General features: G+C 41.6%; 1 long non-coding RNA gene across 1 annotated transcript; it reads left to right on the top strand.

Annotated features, from left to right (window-relative positions):
• Nucleotides 1–2458: 2458 nt before the first annotated feature.
• Nucleotides 2459–21203, top strand: LOC111933831 (uncharacterized). The gene is made up of 6 exons (XR_002866903.2): nucleotides 2459–3306; nucleotides 7772–7919; nucleotides 8280–8479; nucleotides 9402–10236; nucleotides 12744–12879; nucleotides 21119–21203. It is a non-coding gene; the product is annotated as an uncharacterized LOC111933831 (long non-coding RNA).
• Nucleotides 21204–21588: the final 385 nt, after the last annotated feature.

The following is a 21588-nucleotide window of genomic DNA, read 5'->3' as shown; positions in this document are numbered from 1 at the left end:
GCTGAGAAGCAGCAGAGAAGATCAAAAAAGAACTGTCAAAGCTCTGAGCCTGTGGAATTAATTTAGAGAGCTCCCCTCAGACAAAACACTGTCAGGTAAAGATGGTGTTTTATACAGATCAGATGTGATCAGCTGGGCATTGCTGGCCATCTCAGGGAGCAGCAGAACACAATAAAAGTGAGATGTTCAGGCTGTGAGCTGAAGTCCTTTCCTTATTTTTTGGGAGGGGAGGATTCTGCACTACCTGTCTTTTGAGGATGATTCCATGTCTAATCTCATAAAAGGTAAATAAATAGATAAATAATTTCTAGGCGTGCTTATAATTGATGGGTTTTCTATTCACAGTTTGGGTCCTAGTCCTTGTTGGGAGTCTGAACTGCTTTTAGCCTGTCAAGCTGCTTTTCTCAGAAGGCAGCAAAGGAATGTGGAAGCAAAAAATTATGCAGAGAAGAACTGGAAAATTTAGGGTTTGCATACAGACCCCCTTCACAGTCTGGCTGACTGTTTCTCCTATAAATTGTGGGATAATGCTTTCTGATATCTCATTCAAATTCTCACCCAATAGCCTGATGATGCAACTCAGTGACTTTGATTGCCAGAGCTGAAAAAAAAACCAACCCCAAAACCCCTCCACATAATTTTCAAATGCAGTAGTTGATTTGATTTAGAAATGCTTGTCATGAGGCACAGGAGATGCAGCCAAGCAATGATCTGATCCAGGGCTGGAAAATCAGCTGATGGCTGGGCACGTGCACTGGGACACCTAAAAGGTGTCTTTGGCTTTGTGAGTTGTACAGGGACAGGAGCTGAGCTGTGTGGGGTCTGATCAGTTTGGATTTTGTTCCAGTGTGGAAGTAGGGCCAAGTGGCCTTGTCAGTCTGTGAGCAAACACAAGCAATGTATAAGTTTGTAAGAGTGCAAAAGCAGTAAGACTCTAATAGTGCAAACGATTCAGTAAGATTTTGAAGCTACTTTCAGTGTAACTGAGCTGCTCCATGTGAACTACTGAATTTCTTTCTTTAAATGAACCAGAAATTCTAACCAAATCTTCAACTGAGGCTTTAAATATGAAGCTAAGAACAATATTTCTGGGCAAACCCTTCAAATTGCTTTTATATGTATTTTCATGGGTCTCCTGCTACACAAAGTGCATCAGGGTACTTACAAGAAGTAGTAGCCAAAAATGCCATGCAGGGGACTGTGGTACCACTTGATGTGTGCTGATAGCAAAGGTCTCTGCAGGACTAAGAGCAATTGCTGTATTTTATTCCAAGAGGTAGAGCCCCTTGTGTTTGGGATAGGAGTTTTTATTTTGTTCATAATTTTTTACAAGAAAGCAAGCCTTTGGTCTGAGTGCTTCAACAGTATTTTGGAGAAGGACAGCCCTGATTTAATTTCTGGCACTGCTGGTTTGAAAAGAAAACATCAATGTCATAATAATGTGTTTTCAGACCATATTCTGTGGAGGAAATCTGTGACTCCATCTCAAAGGTGACCTGTTAAGGAAACTTTAAAATTAGCTTCTACCACTCCTTTTTGTTTTGTTTTTCCCTTTGGGTTTTAAAATGTTTTACAAAGGTCTGGGAAGCTTTGAATATTCCCAGATTTCTACTTGGAGATTTTTTGGTTATATTTAAAAATAACACTTAGTCTGCTGTTGCTCTTCCCCTCCCCCCCTTTTCCCTAGACAACTCCTTGGGGATTTCAAGGACAGGAAAGTGAAACATGGCTCAGCGAGTCAGAGGCATCTAATTTTTAGAAGAATTTTCTTCTAAGCATTTGGATTCAACAGGTGTTAGTGCAAAAAGCAGGATATTGGATCTGGACCAGCCTAGCTTGACATTTCTTCTTTCATCTTCTTTTGCAGATATAATTGCATGAGTTTTCATAGGTTTGGGTTTGTTTTTTTTTTAGAGTAGACAAATTATTAACTTTTTAATATAAAAATATTTTCCCTCCTCTCTACTTTATTTTTAGTACCTTCACAAGTTTTTTGTATATCACAGATAAGAGAAAACTAATTATTTTTTAAAAAATTATTAAGAGAAGCCTCCAGAAGATCTAGGTTAAGAGCAAAAGTGAAATGAACAGAAAATCCACAACCTCCAGGATAAATACAGATGTTTGTGGCTTCCCAAGCTACGCCCCTGGTGTTGTGCAGGATCCAGTCCTGGGCAGCCATGCTACAGAAGGAAACCATTACTGTGTGACTGACAGAGCTAAGGAAAGTTGGTTGTTTATGTTCGGCAGGAACTTTACGTTTAAAAACAGTTCTGAGTGGTGGCTTAACATGCAAATTTAGAGAAGTGAAAGCCATTTGTTGTCCCTGAGTCTCACAGCAACGAGGAGCAGTCGATTCCAGTTACTCCTTGATTTTGGGTCAGGCCAGCGGGGCGTGCACAGGAGGCTCTTGCTGGTCTCCATCTGCAGCTGTGCTTGAGGTGCCTGCTGGAAAGGTGCTGCCTGGGAGGTGTGTGTGAACTGAAATGCTCAGCTGGCTCAGAGCCTGCTTTCTGCTTATGCCTTGAGGGACTGATGGAGAAAATGATGTCTGGGAGCAGACTGACACGCAAAGCCCGTGGGTCATACCTGGCGGTCCCTCTGTGTTCTTTTGGCTGCCTGGTTGGGATTCTAGTGTAATGAATTTTAATTGAAAAAGAAAAATCTTTTGGTGGAAACATATTCTCAGATGGGGGAAGGATAAATTACAGAATAATTCGTGGACTATTTGCAGCTCTTGAGAATTCAGCTGATCTAAATAATGTATGTTTATACATACAAATTGTATGTGTGTCCCTGCATATTTTAAATGTTTGATTGTTTCACATTAAGGAACAAGTGCTTACTGTAGAATACTGGAACACTTGCCATTTTGGTTTTAATTTTTTGCTATTATTATGAATCTCACACAGATTTTCCTTGGGATATTTTTCATACCTGCAATTATTGCTGGCCTAAAACTATGCAGACATGGCAGGCAGACAGCATCTATTTAAATCCTGAAGAGCACCAGCAGAGACAGAGCAGCCATCATCCCCCAGTTAATTAGGGATAAGACAAGGTGGAAGATCTAGTGCTGCCTCCTTCTCTTGCTGCCTGTCTGGTGGGCTTGCTCCAGTGCAGGCTGAGCTGCTGGTCCCTCACAGAGAATTAAATGCATGATGGATCTGCAGTGCCTGGTGCTCTGGCTGCACTAATGACAGCGCGGTCCCAGCGTGCTGGCTCAGCCACGGCACAGCCCAGCTGCCTGGCAGAGGGGGGCCCTTTCCATTCCTGCAGACCTTGGCCTCCAAAATACGCCTTCTTGTAAGTAAAGGGAGAGTTGCTCTCAGCTAGAGGAACAGAAAATTAAGTGGTGTGCTTTGCAGTGCATGTGCATGTGCGTTCAAATGTCGTGAGAATCACCCACCGCTTTAAACTTAGCGTGGGGAAGAGTTAAGCAGATGACAGCAAGTGTTTGGACATGTAGCTGAGCTCCTGAATGGTGAGAATGCAGTCACTGGGAGGCCTGAGCTGATAATGGTTTTCTTCTGTGGATGTGTTGAAACTTCAGTGACTCTGAGGGAACCCCTGAAGGTGCAAGAGGATTTCGCTGTACACTCAGGTCAGAGGGTTGCAGAGGCTGCTGCTGCTGTGTGTAAGCCCCCAGCCTGGTCTGCCAGTGCTGCCTGGCCTTGGCTGTGCTCATCCCTGTTCTGATCAGGGAGGACAGCACACTGCTCTATAACTATACCTACACTGTGTTGCTCTGATGGGGTATCTAAGTAGAATATGTGATGAGTTTAAGAAAAATCATTAATTAATTGAAATTAATTGGAAAATCTGAAATAGGGATGAAATGAGATCTGGTGTTCTTCACAAGTACCTGCAGGTTACATGTGCTCTCTGAGAAGGCCTGACTGAAGCAGCGATGAAGGATAAGCAGCTGGTAGGGAGCTCCCACGTGTAGGGAAGCTGCACATCTCCCTGCCCCATGAACATGAACAGGGAAAGCTGCACCATGCACTGAGCCTGAGGAGGCCAGAGTTGCAAAGCAGGGGCAGAAACATCCGTGGGGCTTCACGCTGCCTTTGGATAATTAGGAAAGAGCCCTGCTACAATTTTGGTACTGGTTTTGCTTGGCCAGTGTTATAGGTGTTCACAATTTATTGCACAAATTGAAAACAAAATGCACTCCTAGTGTAAAACATTGGGGTGAAGTGTGGGAACAGGCAGGCAGCTTTTTAAGGTACTTCAGGTTCGGTGTTTTCCAACACTTTTGTTGGAGAAGGGGTTGTGGCCCAAATTTAGGTTAATGTACTTCCATGTCAGGATAGCATCTAGTCCTAACTGTAGGGAATAAGTGAAGAAGGGTCATGGAGGGACTCCACAGGCAGGGCATGGGCAGGTGACAGTTGTTGGTGCTGGTGTGGATCTCCAGCAGTGCCCAGATGGGACATGTCATGCACGAAGTACAGGAGAGGAGGACGAGTAGAACAAACTGACCCTTGCGGGGAGCTGGGGGGAGAAGTGGGATTTGTTTGAAGAAACTAGTTTCAGACTCAAGCATATGGGGTGAGGGTGACATCAGGAGAACAGGTGTGTGTCCTGGCTGCTGAGGTGGTGGGATGACACAACTCCCTTGAGGACAGCCACAGAGATGGACATCAGCCCTGTGGCAAGATGTTCAAGCCCCAGTGAGGCTGTACCTGTGAGCTCAGGGCATTCAGGTCACTGAGCATCCCCGCAGAGTGACTGGTTTTGGTCATTACTGATTTGAGCCAGATTCTAAGCAACAGCCTAGAGGCAATAGCTGTGATTTTTATAGGGCATGATGGCTTATTTAAATGCAAAATTCTGGCAATAATGCCTTCATCTTAGCACAGTAAACTATCAATAGCTGCCTCTTAAATAGCCTTGTATTTTAAACAAGATATTGCTAGTAACCAGCATTTACTATTAAGTGTAAACAAGCCCCAGAAGTACTGCCAGATCTGTGGATTTTTTTTTTTTAATCTGCATAGCTATTAAAACTCCTTTTTTGCAATGCTGGCTAGCTACATTTTAGGGTTATATTTCTGTCACCACTGCTGCTCCTCTCAGGTGCAGAGTTGCTTCCCAGAGAGATGGGTTTGCCCCAGCACTCCTTGTATTGGCCTACCTGGTACCAGCACTGCCAGGGCCCCATGAGGTCCCAGTTTGAGTGCTGGCTGTGGCTGCGTGCAGATTGCACACAGAGTTCAACTACCAGATGGGGGACACTAAATCTGCTTTGTCTAGCCAAGAGCTGGCAGACAGAGCACCACTGCTGCTGTCAGCCAGAGAAATACTGAAAATTGCTCAATCAACATAATTCATGGAGCTTTGTGGCAGGTCTGCAGCCCTGCGGGGCAGTGGGGGAGTGCCAGGTCAGCCACGGAGCCGTGTGAGCCCATGGCCCTGCTCCCTTGCTTGGAGGACACACAGCTGCCTGCTGCTGCCCAAGTGTGGTGGCTCTTGCAGAGGTACTTTCAAGGGGAAAATACTGTGAATGACACTATTGCTCAGTAATTCCTGCTTTGTTTGCAGAGAGGGGTCATGGCTAAGAGCTCTGTCCCTGATCCCTTTTATGATGTTGCCTTAAAGCACTCTGAGGACCACAGAGATACTGGGCTGCCCCCACCCTTCCTACCATCCCTGCTTGCCATAAACTACAGACTCAAGGTGAGGGAGAAATAGCAAACAAGTTTAAATCTTTACGGGCAGAGCTGGGCAAATACTCTGGCAAGTCTCAATCATTCTTTCAAACAGAGAGAGGTTTAATCTGTGGTATTGTATTTCCAGCCCTTATTTGCTCTTCATGCTCTGTAGCAGTGGGCTTTCCAACAAGAGAGCCTTGAGCAAATGGAGCCTTCAAAGGTCCTGGCAGCAGTGAGCAGTGCTGCAAGCTGTGGAAACGGGCTGCCTCATGGTGCTGAGCAAAGTGGGCACTTGTGTGGTGTGTTCAAGTGTCCAGCTGAAACATCCTCTTTGGTCAAAAAGTGGAATAAGGAGCTGACTCTGAAGAGCAAGCATCTGGTGTGCAGAGGGGAGCAGCTCACCAGTGTCAGTGGCCCTGCCCCAGTGACACAGTCAAATAGGTGCAGACCAAACCTTGAATCCATTTAAAAATAATTAAAATTGTTCTTTTCAATCAGTAAGTGATAGTATACTGTACTTTTCAGAGGCTGTCTACCTTTTTTATCTTAAGCTGTAAATTATGTAACCTGGTGGCTCCTTCTCTAGTCCTGAATCTTCCTGGAGATGTTTATCAGGCATGTAAGTGTAGGGGTGTCAATGTTTGTAAACATGCAGGTAAATCTGCATATATGTGTTTGCATTTTGGTGCAGCCTTGCTAATGTCTAGCAAAACAGTTTTTTAGTATACTGTATGGAATATGTCTTGCACATACCCTCAAAGGTTCAACTACAGAGTCAATTCAGTAGCTATTAGTAGTGAAACATAAATGCAACTTTAGATTTTTGCCAGCTGGCTCAGGTAACATGCTCTCATCATCTATAGAAGCACAGCATTTTTCAATTCTCTGGCTGAATATTAAAATCCAAAATTAGACTATAATTACTAAAGGGTTTGATGGCAGTCTGTAGCCAGACCAAAGAGGGCTCCTCCCTCCTGTGTGTCCTGCAGGAGCTCTGTTCTGAAGCCCAGATCTGCAGCTCATCACATCTGCTCAGGTGGGGCAGACAGCTGTCAAGAAATCTGTGTTTTTGCAGTACCAGCAGGAAACTGGTCAGGAGATTTCATCAGCTGCTTGATTTATATGAATGAATGTAGATTTCTGTGTCTTAGATAATTGCAATAGTTTTGAATGTGTTTTGACTTTTTTTCCACGTTCTGTCAATGGCAGCAACTACTGTTTTTGACTGTATCTATATTTCTGGACCTTGTGGAGATATAATATTTTCATATGATCCTGTGTCCATCCCACAAACAGCGTGGTTTTCTGTCTTTCACCTTTCTATGTCACCTACATGTCATACCAGCGTTTTCCATAATGTAATCCTCTACTTTATGCCACAACAGAGGAACACAGTGATATTCTGTAAGTAGCAGTCCAGAGAACAATAGATTGCTACCATGCTAATTGAGTATTTCAGTGAATAGAGTGGTAGTACAGTGTGTTTTATTAGGTGATTTGTTTCTGTTAGTGGCCACTGGGTGGAGGAAAAACTGAAAAAGCTGAGAGCAGGAGTACAGCTGAAAAGTGGCCTGATTTCCAGGGCATTCAGGGCGCCTGCAATTCCTCCTGTTTTGCTGACAATGCACAGCAGCTCCTGAAAAATCAGAGGATTTTTTTAGATGCCTGATATTGAAATATGGGACTGGCCTTGTGATAATTCCAAGGTGCAGTTTAGCAAAAAAGTCCAGAAACAATAAGTGGTGACTGAGTGAATGAGGCTTGGGCAGCGTGAGGTTGGCACGCTGAGCCAGCACCGGTGGGAGCATGGCTTGGAAGGGAGCTCTTCAGGAGGTGCTTGCTAAGAAAAGGCAACACTTATGCTTGCTTTTTCTTTATAATTCTCTTCCCTATTATTTTAAGATCTAGGGAGCAGAGGATTTGCAGAAATCAGTGGGAATGTAATTTGGCTGTACAAATACATTTGCTGACTGCGGGATGTATTGCATCTAGAAATTAACTGTGGGCACAATAATTTAAAATCCTGCTCCTTTTGATCCCTCCTGTTGTATGTTAATCTGAGGTTATATGCAAGAAATTACTGTTTCTAACCTAGTTTCCTCACTCTCCTGCAGGCTGGGGATGAGACTAGCCCCTTAAGTTGCTGCTAACACTTCTACTGCATGGGCTTAAAATGAAAATGAAGCAGTTGCTTGGAAACCCTCCTCCTCTTTGCGCCACTTATTTTACTTTTTCAAGATGTCTTTTTCCAGACTATTAATTGTAAGTGGCAAAAATATTACAGGCGGAGCTGCTGGTGTCTCTTTCTGTGAAGATTGTGTAACAAGCCCCTGGTTTGATTGGCACATGCTTTGCCAGACTTCAACCCTTTTGAACAAAATTCGGAGGGAATTTGCTGTGCTAAGTAACTCCCTAAACACTTTAGGGAGATTTAATCCAAACTGATGCCTGAGAATAGATGTAGAGAACAATACACTGGCAAAAAAATGGGGTGAACTTTGAATAGGTAAAATATCTCAGTGCTTTGAGGCAAGGATCTGAAATTTGGTAGGGAAGGATTGTCTGGATCTTTACTCGGGGAAGTTTTTCTTGCTGTTTCTAATCTATGAACATTTGGTTAAGTTGTAGGCATTTCCTTATAATTCGCACATGTTGCATGGGGACAGCTTTGGTGTATTTAGCAGCTAAAACCAGAACCAATTTCAGCCACACTCTGGACAGAGCTGAAGTCAGCCCTCCAGGGTTTATACCTTATTGAAGGGATATGCAGAAAGTGGATAAACTATGTGCCAAGAAATCCTAATTCTAACATCTCTGAAATTGTGAGTACTTTGCTTTGCAGCCTTAATGTTCCTACTGGGTAGATTTCTTGTGCAAAGTATATATTTTTAAATTGGGCAATTTAAGCACCAACTGCATATATCTTAAAATTTCTGCAGTATGAGAATCTAATTTTTTCCATACATTTTTGTTACTGTCAATCTGTTGGGAATTCCAATGGGCATGGGATTCTATATCTTTTATAAGGGGGTTGTCAGTGCCAAAGGCTGTGTGTAAAATTTAAATTGTATGGATCCATAAAATGCCTCAGGGTTATCCCTACTATCTGTAGGAAACAGTCCTACAGAGAATACTCTGGGACTGGATAACACTGGGCAGTTTTCCTGACACTGGATCAATGATTTATTTTATTTTGGAAGTCTCTTCTGAGCAGTAGGGTTGGGGCAAGATAACTCTTGAGGGTTTAACAGCATGAGATCTCTTATGCAACTAAGCAAATAGCTGGGCAGTCTGGTTACACAGAGTTTCAAAGCATGCAAACATTTTTTTGAGTAAAATAGTAAATTGTGGTTTGTTTCAGTGGCATGCAGAATATGATACATACCTTAAAATTTTTAAGTGGGAAAAAGTATTGGTGGGAAACCCTGGACTGTGGGAATTGTTTGCCTTTATATTTTTGGATGTTACTATAAAACATGTTGCCTGTCCATGTCTGTTATGGTAGTGCAGTGTAATTGGGGGTTTGGAGGCACAGAAGGATTATCTTGTGTTCAGCAGACTCTTGAGTCTTTCTGGGTCTTGTACTTCTTAAATAAGGGCAGGGTGATGGGTATGTGTAGACTAATGGGGCTACAAGACATCATCTAGATAGAACCAAGAGGGTGTGGGGCAGAAAAAGGATCATACACTTTTGAGGGTTTTTGGGTGTGAAACCTGGTTTAAAATGGATTTATTGCTTTATAGATCACAAAGGACTACCATCCACCTGAGCTGCCTGGGCCTTCTTTTTTCACCTGAAAATTTAGTTTGGAATTTGAAGACTTTGGAAATTTTGGAAGGTTTTAAGCATCTGGAAATCCTGGAGATGCAGTACCTTGCACAGGCTGTGTGCCCAGGCAGCTCTACAGGGCCTGGAGACCCACCTCACTGAGCCTCCTCTGCCCAGAGCATCTGGACCTGCTCCTCCCCAGGATGTCCTGGTTAGAGGGGCTGCAGAACAGCCCTTCCAGCCTGGACTCACACAGATGCTACAGCTCAAATTTCCATATCACAGAAAGCTGGCAGGAATACACATCAGCAGTGCTGAAATATGGCTGGAAGCTGTGTGCATCCATCGGGATCAGTGTGCTAGCATTCCCTCGCTCAGCAGGGGTGTGATGAGTTCTTCATTAATATTAGCTCTGGAAGGAGCAGATGGTGCCAAGATCTTACACCTCAGAGCCAGAATTACAGTTTGGAGCCAGCTGCATCGTTTTCATTAGCTGGAGTTTCACAGGCCCCTTCCAGTCTTCACTTACCTTTGTAAGTGGGATGAGAGTGCCAGCTCAATGAACTGATGTGTTAAACATGAATAATGTGTTGAATGATTATCCTAAGCAACACTACTGACTGATGAGGTAGTGCCACGTTCCCAGCCTCTCTCTAGCTGATGGCATATGTTGCTTTCACCAATAAAATCTGTAGACTCTAGAAAACTGGCTCTCAAGTTGCCTGGAGAAAGCCATAAGCAGCAGCAGGAATGTTCAAGGGTTGGATGGCAAGAAAACCTCTGGCAGTTCTACATAACTCTACTTAGATGGTGAGGCACTTGAGAAAAGGTGGTGGAGAGGCAACTGGGAAGAATGGCTGAGATCAGTATTTTGTACTTGCATTTTTGTGTATTAAATTAGTGAATGCTGCATCGGCACAGACAGGTTTCATATCACTACCATGATAGTAGAACAGAAGCATTTTTTAATGCTGTAAAGGCCAATGATAAAATGAAGATATGTGTAAATTAAGGTAAAGACACTGGTGAGCCAAGACAGTGGAATCCTTACAGGTAGTGCAGAGAAGAAGATGAGAAATCAGAAGATTTTGATGAAAATTACTTAAAGGCTGCTAAAATAGAAATCACAACTTCAGGATGCAGTGGTGTGGTAGGGATTCCATAGGCTGATTCAATTAACTTTACTCTGCTTAAGCTCACCAGGAATGTGTTCAGACACATGACTGAAGATTCAGTAGTTTGCACCAAGAGCAAAAGGAATTTTGAACATTTGGCTTAAATAATGCAGCGTGTCATTTGCTTCCCAACGCACTCTAATCTGCTTTAAAACACAGATGGGTCATCTCAATGCAAACTTGAAATGTCCTGTTCATGGCAAAATAATTTACCTCTGAGAAAGGGTATCTCCATCTCAGTGTACATTCATTTGTCTAACTGTTCTGACTCTGGCATAGAGCTCCCCTTTTCCAGGATCTGATCTGCATACAGAAGTCAATGGGAACATTGCTTTCAGCCTGGCAGGGGCTGTAAGCAGTACTGACAGAGATTATTGCTCTTGCTACACTGTAAATTTGGACAAGCTAGCTAAACAGTGCAGTCTTTTAAGTGGATGGTTGTGAAAGGTTTTTAAATCTTGTCTATTGTCCATTAATGACTTTTCCCTGTTTGTTTTTTCTTGTTGATCCAGTTGGTTTGATGCAAATGCAGTGAAACCATCCGGGAATACAAAAAGTATCAGAAAATAACTTTCAGAACACTTAAAAAGGACTCTCTAAGACTTCAGCTAGATATAAAGGGCTCTTACGGTAGCATTTATTTTTTTTTTAAAAAAAAGGATTTGGTGATTATTACTGTGCTTGGATTTAGCAGAGTGTAATTTATTCCTTTCCCTAACAACTGGCAATTAAACACAAAAGGTGAAATACATCCCACTGAAGCGAAGGGCAAAACTCCCACTGTCTTTGGTGGGACCAGGAATTCACCCAAAGTGTTCATGGAGAAATACTTTGAACACAATGTTATAAGCTATGCTTTGTGGTAGTAAAGAGCTTTTTATTAAGCTCACAGCTCCAGATATTCGCATGATGCATTTGCATGGTCTTTGCTGCACTGCTGTTCTCCCATCTGCTGAAGGGCATGTACAACTCATAGGAAAAGGGGCACTGATGGCTCTGTGTACATATTTCTTTTAGGCAACAGGTATTCCAGGTACCAGCCTGTGTCTGATGTAAGGTGGAGAGCACCCCTCTGGTATGAGAGGAAAATCTCTCAGCCTGTATTTCTGGGCCAAGGGAAGGCTTTGGGTGGCTCCATCAGGTTTCTGCTCCAGCATTGGTCTCTAGGATTGACTGACACTGGGACCACCTTAACCAGGGGCAGGAATCCTTGGATCCAGACTTGCTGGTACCTACCCCAGCCAGTTACTCAGCTCTAGCAAGACAAGTTACTCTGATAGTTGCTCAAAAAAGCAACTCCCCAGCCACATCACTTCTTGCTTGCTGGGGCTTCATTCAGAAAAGAGCTACTGACCCTACTAGTAAACTGAAAAAACATACAGAAACATAAAAAAAATAAATTTTGGGATGAGAGGGAGGAGGGGAGTACCTGGAACAATTATTATTTTGTTTCAAACTCTGCTCTGATAGTAGAGTCTCACAGAACTCCACCATGCTTGCCTGTTGCAGGGCCTACTGGGGGGGTTTTCAGGCATCAGGGTCTCATGAGGAGGGAAGGAGGACAAAAGAATTCACTAGAAGAAAATAAAGCACAGTCGAGTGGGAACAGCACAACCACTGCTCCTAGAACCTGGGAGCTCTGGGGATCTCTTGGCTGGTCACTCACAGAGATGTTGCTCATTATGGGAGTAGAGTTAGTCAGTAAAGAGAAAAAGAAATGTTTAGCAGCAACAAAGCTGAACACACCAGCTTCACCCCAGAGTTGTACTGTAGCCTTCTCGGGATAGAAAAGAGTGTGATGAATGTGAGACCTGCCTGTACACATCCCCTCCTGAAGGCATTACATATGCACTGCACGGGGAAGGTATTTACATCTTTAAGCAGTGATCATTGTCCAGCGTGGTTTAGTTCCAGCAGATGAAACTCCCACAAAAACAGCTTTTGCTGGATCTCACCAAATAGGCCAGATAGTTTTGTGGCTGGCTGGGGAAAGCAACATTTGCCAGTGTGCTTTGCATGAGCAAAGGAGGGTCCAAAATAGTAGAAACTACAGCTTTCTGTTGATGCTTCTCCTAAGGGGATCTTTCCTCCCAGGTTCAAATGCCAATAACTTTCAAATCCTTTCTTTGTTCCATCTGACAGGGCGAAATGAAACCCCATGGTGGTCCAAAAGAGTGTGTGGGGCTGTTCCTGGACACCAAACACTCCATATTATGCCTGCATGCAGGTGAAGTGATGTTGGTCACGGGACGGAACGACAGATTCCCTTCTCCCTCTGGTATGTGTTGCGTGCCTTGTTGATAAAGAAATTCAGGCTTAATATTCATCCATACTACAGCTGCATGTGGGCATGGTGGCTTGGGGGCTCAGGCTCTGTGGCTTTTGCCTTTCTTTTTCCATGTAATTGATGTGAAGATTGATTTGAAGAGCTTCTTCTGGCAGAAGCCAGAGGACCACTGAACACACACTGCAGCTTTTTTGTGTTTAAAGGTAGATTGGCCTCATAAAATCCACCTAAAGAAGTCACCATTTAGAGAGGAATATTAACAAGGGATTTTTGTGTTTCCAAATCATACCAATATGATTCATATATTGAACACTGTTCATATATGTATATGAACTATATGAACATATATATGTATGTACCCACCAGAGTTGCTCTATCTCTCCCCTCCTCAGCTGGACAGGGGAGAGAAAATAGAGCAGAAGTCTCATGAACAAAGATAAGGTCAATAATTGGGAGAGATAACAGGCAAAACTTCCAGTAGGCAATGTTAAAGATCAGAAAGGTTATGGGGAGTTGTTGGTGTTCTAATTATGGTGGAGGGATGAGCTGTGTGTCACTTGCCCACCTTCATTCCGTGTTACATCATATTGATTTTGGTGCAGAAAATTCTTTTTTTGTTGATGCAAGTGAAGATTGTGTGATGAATGTGGATTTCCATGGTACTTCTTAATATTTTACAGAGGTGAGGTGTGGAATGTATTTGGTCTTTGTGGCAAATTTTTGGGGTGGAGGGGCTACAGGAGTGGTTTCTGTCAGAAGGGATGGGGGAAGGTAACTTTATGATTGAGTTTTATTTCTCATTATACTACTCTGCTTTGATTTAAATTAATTTTTCCTAAAGCTGAGTCCATTTTGGTCATGAGGGTAATTGCAGAGTGATCTCCCTGTCCTTGTCTTAGCCCAGGAGCCTTTAGTTGTATTTTCTCTCCCCTGTGCAACTGTGGAGGGGAGTGACAGCATTGCTTAAGTGAGCACCCAGGGTCCAGGCAGAGTCAACCCCCACAAGCCAATAATAGGTTTTTCATTTAGTATAATATTAAAAGCATACAGTATGGCTGTACAGAGCTGAAAAATGGTGATAGTCAAGGGAGTAAAACAGAGACAAAATATATTTTTGTCTAGCATGACTTGAAATATGCATCCACTTCAGGTTTTGTTAATAATGTTCTTAATTTGCAGTGTGTCATAGGAGGGCAGCATTAGTTATTGTAATGCTGTATTTATGATGTTATCAGTAGCAGAGCTGCAATACAGTTTTCACCACAGATCAGATTGCTGGGGATTTAGCATGAAAGTTCAATAACAATAATTTAATATGTACTATGTACAATCAGAATGATAGTTTTTTCTTTCAGCAGGAAATAATTGTGTTGGCTCATTAAGCCCTGTTCTCCTATCCTGTTCCCCATTTAGAAAATAATTATACATAGAGGTCCATATCTTCCTGTGGTTTCATTCTATGCAGTTACATTGACTTTAGTGTTGTGACACTGGTTTATGTCAGGAAAGCGCTGAGACCAGTTGTCAAAGACAGTATCTTTATGTGGCCATAAAAGTCAAGGAAGAAATCATATCAGGACATCAAATGTACTGACTGTATTTTAATATATTTCAGCAAAAATGGAAAGTGGGGGATTTCAGGTAAAGTATATTTACTTCTTGGTCTTTGAATTTTGGTTCAGTGCAAACTATCAGACACCAAAATTTCACTATTTCTGTAACTTTTTCCAAGTGAATTTATTGCTCCTGATACGTGCTGAATTAACAGCCTGGAGACTGAAGCCGTTTAATTTGGGTGGATTTCAAGCTTCCAACACAGAGCATGATTGTTTCCATTTTTTTGGGAAGGGATGCTCTCTCTTTGTCCCTTGTACAGTCCCAGGCTTGCTGATGATGCTCAATGAACAAACATAAATAACAATAAAGTCTAATGGGATCTGTGCAGCTGTCTTGGACAGGGCTTGGGAGATGAGACCACCCCGTGCAGGATCCCAGTGCTGCTGCACCTCTCCTGGCTGCTCATCCTGCACATTCTGCCCATGGACCAGAGCAGCTGCTGGCCAATGCCTGCTTCTATCAGCACTCTGTAGCCTGCTCCCTTTTTCTTTTCTCTGAGGGATTTAGGAATCCACATCTTAAAGGAGGGGTTGCTTTCGGCCTGCTGCTAAAATCAATTTTTAACTGTCCCTTTTAGATTCTACATTCTGTCCCTTATTCTACACCTGAAGCTGGATGTTTTTTGCTCACAGAGCTGCCACCACAGGTACTTGTCCAAGTACTTGTTATGAACTAAGGAAAGAAGGAATTGGAAGGTGGAAAATTTCTCAAGCTCAGTATGACCTAACAAATTTGAGCTGTTAGGAGTCAGGAAAGTTTCCCATCTATTTAAGGATCAGCGCTGGGCTGGTTGGTGAGCCAGGGTGAAAACACCAGGGAATACTCTGCTCCTGTGAGGTGCCAGCCCAAACGTTGATACCTGGTGTCACCATAGGATGGTAGCACCTTGCAGGAAACACACACATCTTGCAGGATTGGTCTGCAAAGTCTCTCTCCACCCAGTAAATTCTCTGGATGTAGTCAGTGAGTAGAGCAACCGTCTTCAAGTGCTTGATATAGGGGATTAATGTTGGCATTGGTCTGAGCTGTATGGCTTTGCTTTTAATACTAAAGTCAGGATGTGGGGGAAATATGAAAAAGCTGAGCCAGGTTTTTGCCCTTTGAAGACAGGGAAAGGTCTGTGCAATAAGCTACCCTTTATACCAGGCTAAAAAGAAATAATTCTTTCTTATTGTTGTTGAATTGGCCCAAAGTATCACTGTGAATACATCTAGCTGTTTCCAGTTGCCTTTAACTGAGTTAGATACTGAATATTTGAATTCTTTATAAACACAAGATAAAACTATCATGATTTTCCAGAAGGCTCACAATGCAATGTAAACAATTCAGCTGAAGTGAAGTATTTATTAATAATCTCTGAAACACTAAAGATTATTTCCTTGTCGGTAGCTACAAAATGCCACAGTATCTGCCTTCACAGGAACAATCCATTCCTGGCTCACAGACACTTCCTATGGGGAGGCAAAGGTCTGTTCCCTACAGCATTCAGTATTTAGTGTCTGCTGGTTTTGGGGATGGTGATTTGTGACAGTTGTTGGTGTCTGTTGGTATCTCATTTATCAATGGCCAGAAAAAACAGACATTAAACTTTCAAGTCCATTAGGAGGACTTGGGCTCGTGTGCTGAACTGATTGATACTGATGCATTATTAGAGTTGGTGTTCTTCAGATAAAATAAGGGAGAATTTTTTGACTCACTTCAATTACATCTCCACCTGCAAAGAATTGCCTTGTTTCTCTAGTATTAATGAAGTTCCAGATTACCTTTTTTGTATTTTCTCCCCTCTGCTCCCTTAGCCTCTCACCCATTGCCCTGCCAGCTCAGCATACTTTTGATTAACAGGAGAAGATTTTATCTGTCTCTAGTGTTAAGCTAGTCTGTCTCTTTGCCCTTGTGGGAATCTTGTGGGAATGAAAAAATCCAGTGGCATTACAAAAGGAACCATGAAGACTCCTAATGTCATCCTGTTCAGCATTCCCCTTCTTAGTAAAACAAGCTTTAATATTCAGGACATTGAATAAGCTGTAGGGAGTGCCAATTTCTTGCTTGTATACTTGTTGAATTGCCAAAGTCTCTTTGGCTCTCCAGCAGGGATGCACAATAGTAGAAATGAGTAAAGTGAAATGCCAGATCCAGCTCTGATCAAACTCTGGAGGAGTTTTTATTTAGATTTGAACTTTCTCACAGCCATTGCTATACAATAGTTGCTGGTGCTTGGTGGCTTGCCACAGTGTGAATATCATATACTGGAATGTGTTTAGCTTTAGAGGATTACCTGGGAAAAAGCCTTTCCAGTTGTAATGCTTTAAAAGGTTTGTTCCAGCCCCGACTTCCCTCACCACCCCACCCTTGCATTTTAACACCTGCATGTGAATATAATAAAGTGCAGATTGAAGCTGGTCATTTACAGAGAAGGAAGAGCCCTGGCGTGGTAATTGAGATGTTACTGCCTGCCTCCATGGCACATATTAGCTGAATAAAACATGCAGTCAATAAAGTGAAACAAAACAATAAAACTAAGCCCTTTGGTGCTCCATTATGGGGTGTTATGCAACATAGAAACCTGCAGTCATAAAACTGAGAATGAGAGAAACCTTACACTTTCAAGAACAAAGGCATCCAAGCATCAAGTTGGAAACAGCACTAAACTTCCACTCTCTCTGCACCTGGAAGCAGTTAGTTTTAAAAGCCATACTGGTTTATGCTGCTCTCTTCCAATTTAAATAGGGCCTTCATGTGTTCTTGTCAGATGCTTATACAGAAACATGGTTTTAATTAAGGCATGCATTGATCCAAGTCCAAAAGATACATTTATTTCAGAAGATAAATTCATTAGCCATAGGCATAAAAAGCTGGTGTTCTTACTGAGATGATTCCAGCCTTGGGAATGATGTTCTGTATCCTTTCTAAGTGTATATTGTGCCATGCAGCTCTGGTTTGCATGACATCCATCAAATACACTGTATCCTTAAGCTGTTGGGCATAGTTAGTTTTGAGAAATAAAGGCAAGCTGAAAGAAAATTAAGATGTGTAAGCATGGGAGGACAGATGTTTTCAGCTGTCAGATTTCACTAGCATTTATCAGTAATTTATGTGTGATACTTAGCTATGGAAAATAAATCCTGATGAATAATTTATTGAAATATATGAGCAGTAAATTTCCCGGACACAGTAGCATGTTTTCTGACTGTCTTTGTAGGTATTTATAGATTAAAGATATTTTTTCAACACTTCTTGGGGTGTAAATGAGAAACCTCTCAGGGACATGGTATCTTTCTCATCAGATGGGCATAATGCACTCCCTGGTCCTCGAAGTCAAAAAATGTGTAACATTTCCCCCAGTTCTTAGTTTGTTAAAATTTATTTCCCTCAAATATTGTCCCATGTGTATTCCTGAAACTTCTGGGGGCTTATGGAAAGCATAACATAAAAAATGTACAAACCAAAATGATTGTTTATGACCATCTCTTTACAGTGGTAAATGATTAAAATGTTTATATAATTTATATAGTTCATGTAACCATTTGAAAGGAAAAATTGAAAAACTGTAATGTGAAAAATTAGCAAGCATCAGAAATTTGGAAAAAATATGTTTTCTGCCTTGCTTTTTCCCTCTTCCTCTTTTGGATTAAATTTTCTCTAATGTGTGATACATAATTGAGATAAATAGTCAGAGTGGTGCACCATTTTCTGACAAACGCTCTGGTAAAGTTCTGGCCTTTTTCCATGAACTCCTTAGGCTTGAAATGATTTCAGGCAAATATATTCTTGACTATCTTCATTCACAGGAAAGGCCCCATCTGACTCCTGACCACTTTCATGCTTGATGTTTTTTATGGGCCTCATTTAATGTCAGGGCACATGACAGATGTGCCTTGACATGGGTGAACTTTGGACGTGGCACCGCAGGTTCAAACGCTCGCAGGCCCTGGGTCATTACTGTGCCATCTGCTTTCCATGGGGCTGCAGGACAGACCTTATTGTACCATTTAAAGGGACTTGACTGCATGATCAGAAGTGCTGCTTGGTGACATATATCTCTTCTTTGATTGTACTGTACTGAGCTAAAGAAAAGAGTGCTTTTCCACTTTATTACTGCTCGTATTGTGTGACTGCACCTCGTTACCCACACCCTTTCTTCATGTGGAGTTAAATAGTCAATGTTGCTTTGTATTTCTTGCTCTGTATAAAACTATTGGACACTTTGCATCTTCTAAATCTGTGGAGTTTGAGCAGTTCAGCACCAAGATTTTAGCCATGAAACACTGAAGAGGTAAATGAACCTCTGAGTATCTTTTCACGGGTATCTGTGAACGCAGCTGTCACAGGGCTGGATAATGCTTGAACCCAAAACATTGAGTTGGTCTATGTAGCATCGATTAAACCCATGACCTGAAACCTGCTGACATAAATTTTTCATGTCAATTACCTTGCTGGTTTATTTGATATTTTGGTTTTGTGTTTTGAAGGACACTAAAGAAAAACTAAGCTTCTGTTTAGGAGACATTTTCTGTGTTGCATCATTATTGATGTCCTTACAGCTTTTTTATGTTCAAGTGACTCTTCATGCTCTTTCTCTCTTGAAATTAGTCTCTCAATTAGTATAGATAAAAACACAGTACATACAGTGTACATTCATGTACTGAACATAATCCAATGAGCACATAAATGAAGGTTACAGAAGGTGAACTAAAGGATACTATGTAAAACGTAAAATCAAATCATTTGAATAGTTTTCCAAGATTTATTTTTAAGAACTAAGCAACGAACAATTTACTGAATATTAGGGAAGGCTTTTATAGACTAAATAATGGTTATTCCTGTACTTAAATGCCAGCATGCAGATTTACTGTGGTGAACTGCAGCAATTCTTCCTTAGAGAAAAACACAGCCTTGGTCAACATCCTCCAGTAAAATAAGCATTTTTAAGGAACTGAAGTTACAGCATAATTTATAGTTATCATTTTAAGCACTGAATTTTCAGACCATTTCCCTCTGTTTTCTCACTGGTGAGGAATGCTCAAGGACTGTAATATCAGCATGTGTCCTATTACAAAGTTAAACTCTAGAAACATTTAACAAGGTGAAAGTTCTAAATTTAGCCCATTTTCTCCAGCCCACACATCACACACCTGTAGGAGAACGTGTACAGTATATTCTTTCCACACTTTCTTTCCTCATTACAAATCAAAACACTAACCTAGCATGCAAAACATGCATTGCCCATTTTCATTAAGTCAAGAGACCTATTAATTCCAGATGTAAGCTATTCCGCTTATCCTTCTTAAAGCTGGAAAGGGCATTTTTCTCTACCCATGTCTGGCTTTCCACATGTGATCCTGTTCTTCCACATTTCCTGGCTGCACAGTGCACCCCTGAAGGTTTGTTGCTTCAGTTGTGCAGCCGGTGCAGAGGAAAGGCATGGCTGTGTGAGAGGAAATCAGAGAGCTCAAAGCTTTTCACTTACTCCAACATGCTTTCAAGATATTTGGTCAATACCATTGCCTACTTCAAATATGCCACCTGAGCGGTGATAGGCCAGCTTGGGGCTAAAATCCCCTCATTGTCAGTGACTGTTTTCAAAACATCCATGGCAGGTATAACAAGCCTAAGAAATAGAGAAGTTACTATTGCTGTATGGTACTGGGTCTGTGTTACAGCTACAAAATATTAGATGTTCACAAATGGAGTAGGGTAGAGAACCAATGGCTCAGATGATTTATTTTCAAAATGAGGATGAGCTTAACCCTGAACCATTTTTGTGTGTTTGTGGATCTAGCTAATTTCTTAGAAAACATGTGTTTAATGATGGCTTTTTGCAGCCTTTTACCAGGTCTGTTGGTGGGAATTTCTTTGTGAGTTAAAATAATTTCCCAGGAATCACTGCAGCTGAAATAGTTTGGGGTATAGGATGTTTGTCTGTAGTAGTAATTAACAAAAATGATCACTCTGCTTCGTGCACTGATGTTTTTTGTCACAGTTAGTTTAAAAGTTTTTTTCAAGCATTGATGTGGTGAAAGCAATAGGTCCTTTAGCCAGTTAAGTATGGGTGGATTTGAATAACTGAATGCCAACTGACAGTAAATTTATCTGTGGTAAAATGTCCATGGAAGAAGATTCTAGCCATAGCCATAGATTCAAGAGGAAGAGAGAATACTGATCTTTTGTGAAATGGCACTGAGTGTGCCTTGGCAGCCCTCAGAAAAACTTCCTATCCCTGCTGGTACATGACTAAACAGCAGTGCACGGTAAATATATGGCTGCTGCTACTGAAATTTTATACCTGTGTTGATCTGCACAACAGGAAAAAATTGATTTTGATCCTAACATTAAAAAAGGGACACAGAATTGGGAATATATGGATGAGCTCACGAACAGCTGGTCTTGGGTATAAATTTTTACAGGAGGATTTTTCAGGTCAGGGATTGCTGCTTTGATGTGTGTTGGTGTGATGTGCACTAAGGGGTGGCAATCTGCCTGGGGCTCGCAAATGCCAGGGTAAGACAAACAACTGCTAAATTGCCCTTGCTGCTGCTGGGTTTGTGATATATCTGAGCACATAAGTGTTTATAAAAATTATTTACTCCATATCTTTGCTTTCCTTGTATTTCAGGAGAGTACTTACACAAGACAGAGAAGTGGGCTTGTGAACAACCAAGTGGAATAAAATTGTCACTGTGTTGCTGGCAGACTTTGAAGTTAAAGTGCCATGAAAAATTTTTTCCCTGTTTTTCTTCAAATAAGATTTTTTTTAAAAAGTGTGTTAAGGCATAAGTCTAGTTGAAAATGATTATTTTTGTCAGAAACATGCTGGAAAAATAGAAAATTAGAGACTGGTGAGTCACATGATTCTTAGGTACAGACCCAGAGTATGAAGTTGGGAATGGACTTTTGCCATTGCAGCTAAGATGTCCTTTGAATTTTTTTAAGTGTTTCATTTGGCACACTGAAGTAAAACTAATAGAGGAAAACAATTTTTTCCAAGTCCACTGTATACATAGTTTGGAGATAGTAATCTACAAATATTTCCAGTAAGAACTTCAGTTGTGTTGCTTTAGGCCTCATAAAAAGTGAGGATTTTAT

The sequence above is a fragment of the Cyanistes caeruleus genome, chromosome 13 (genome assembly GCF_971803275.1).
Source record: "Cyanistes caeruleus chromosome 13, bCyaCae1.hap1.1, whole genome shotgun sequence".
Classification (NCBI taxonomy): Eukaryota; Metazoa; Chordata; class Aves; order Passeriformes; family Paridae; genus Cyanistes; species Cyanistes caeruleus.
This window is presented reverse-complemented; position numbering and strand designations above follow the sequence as displayed.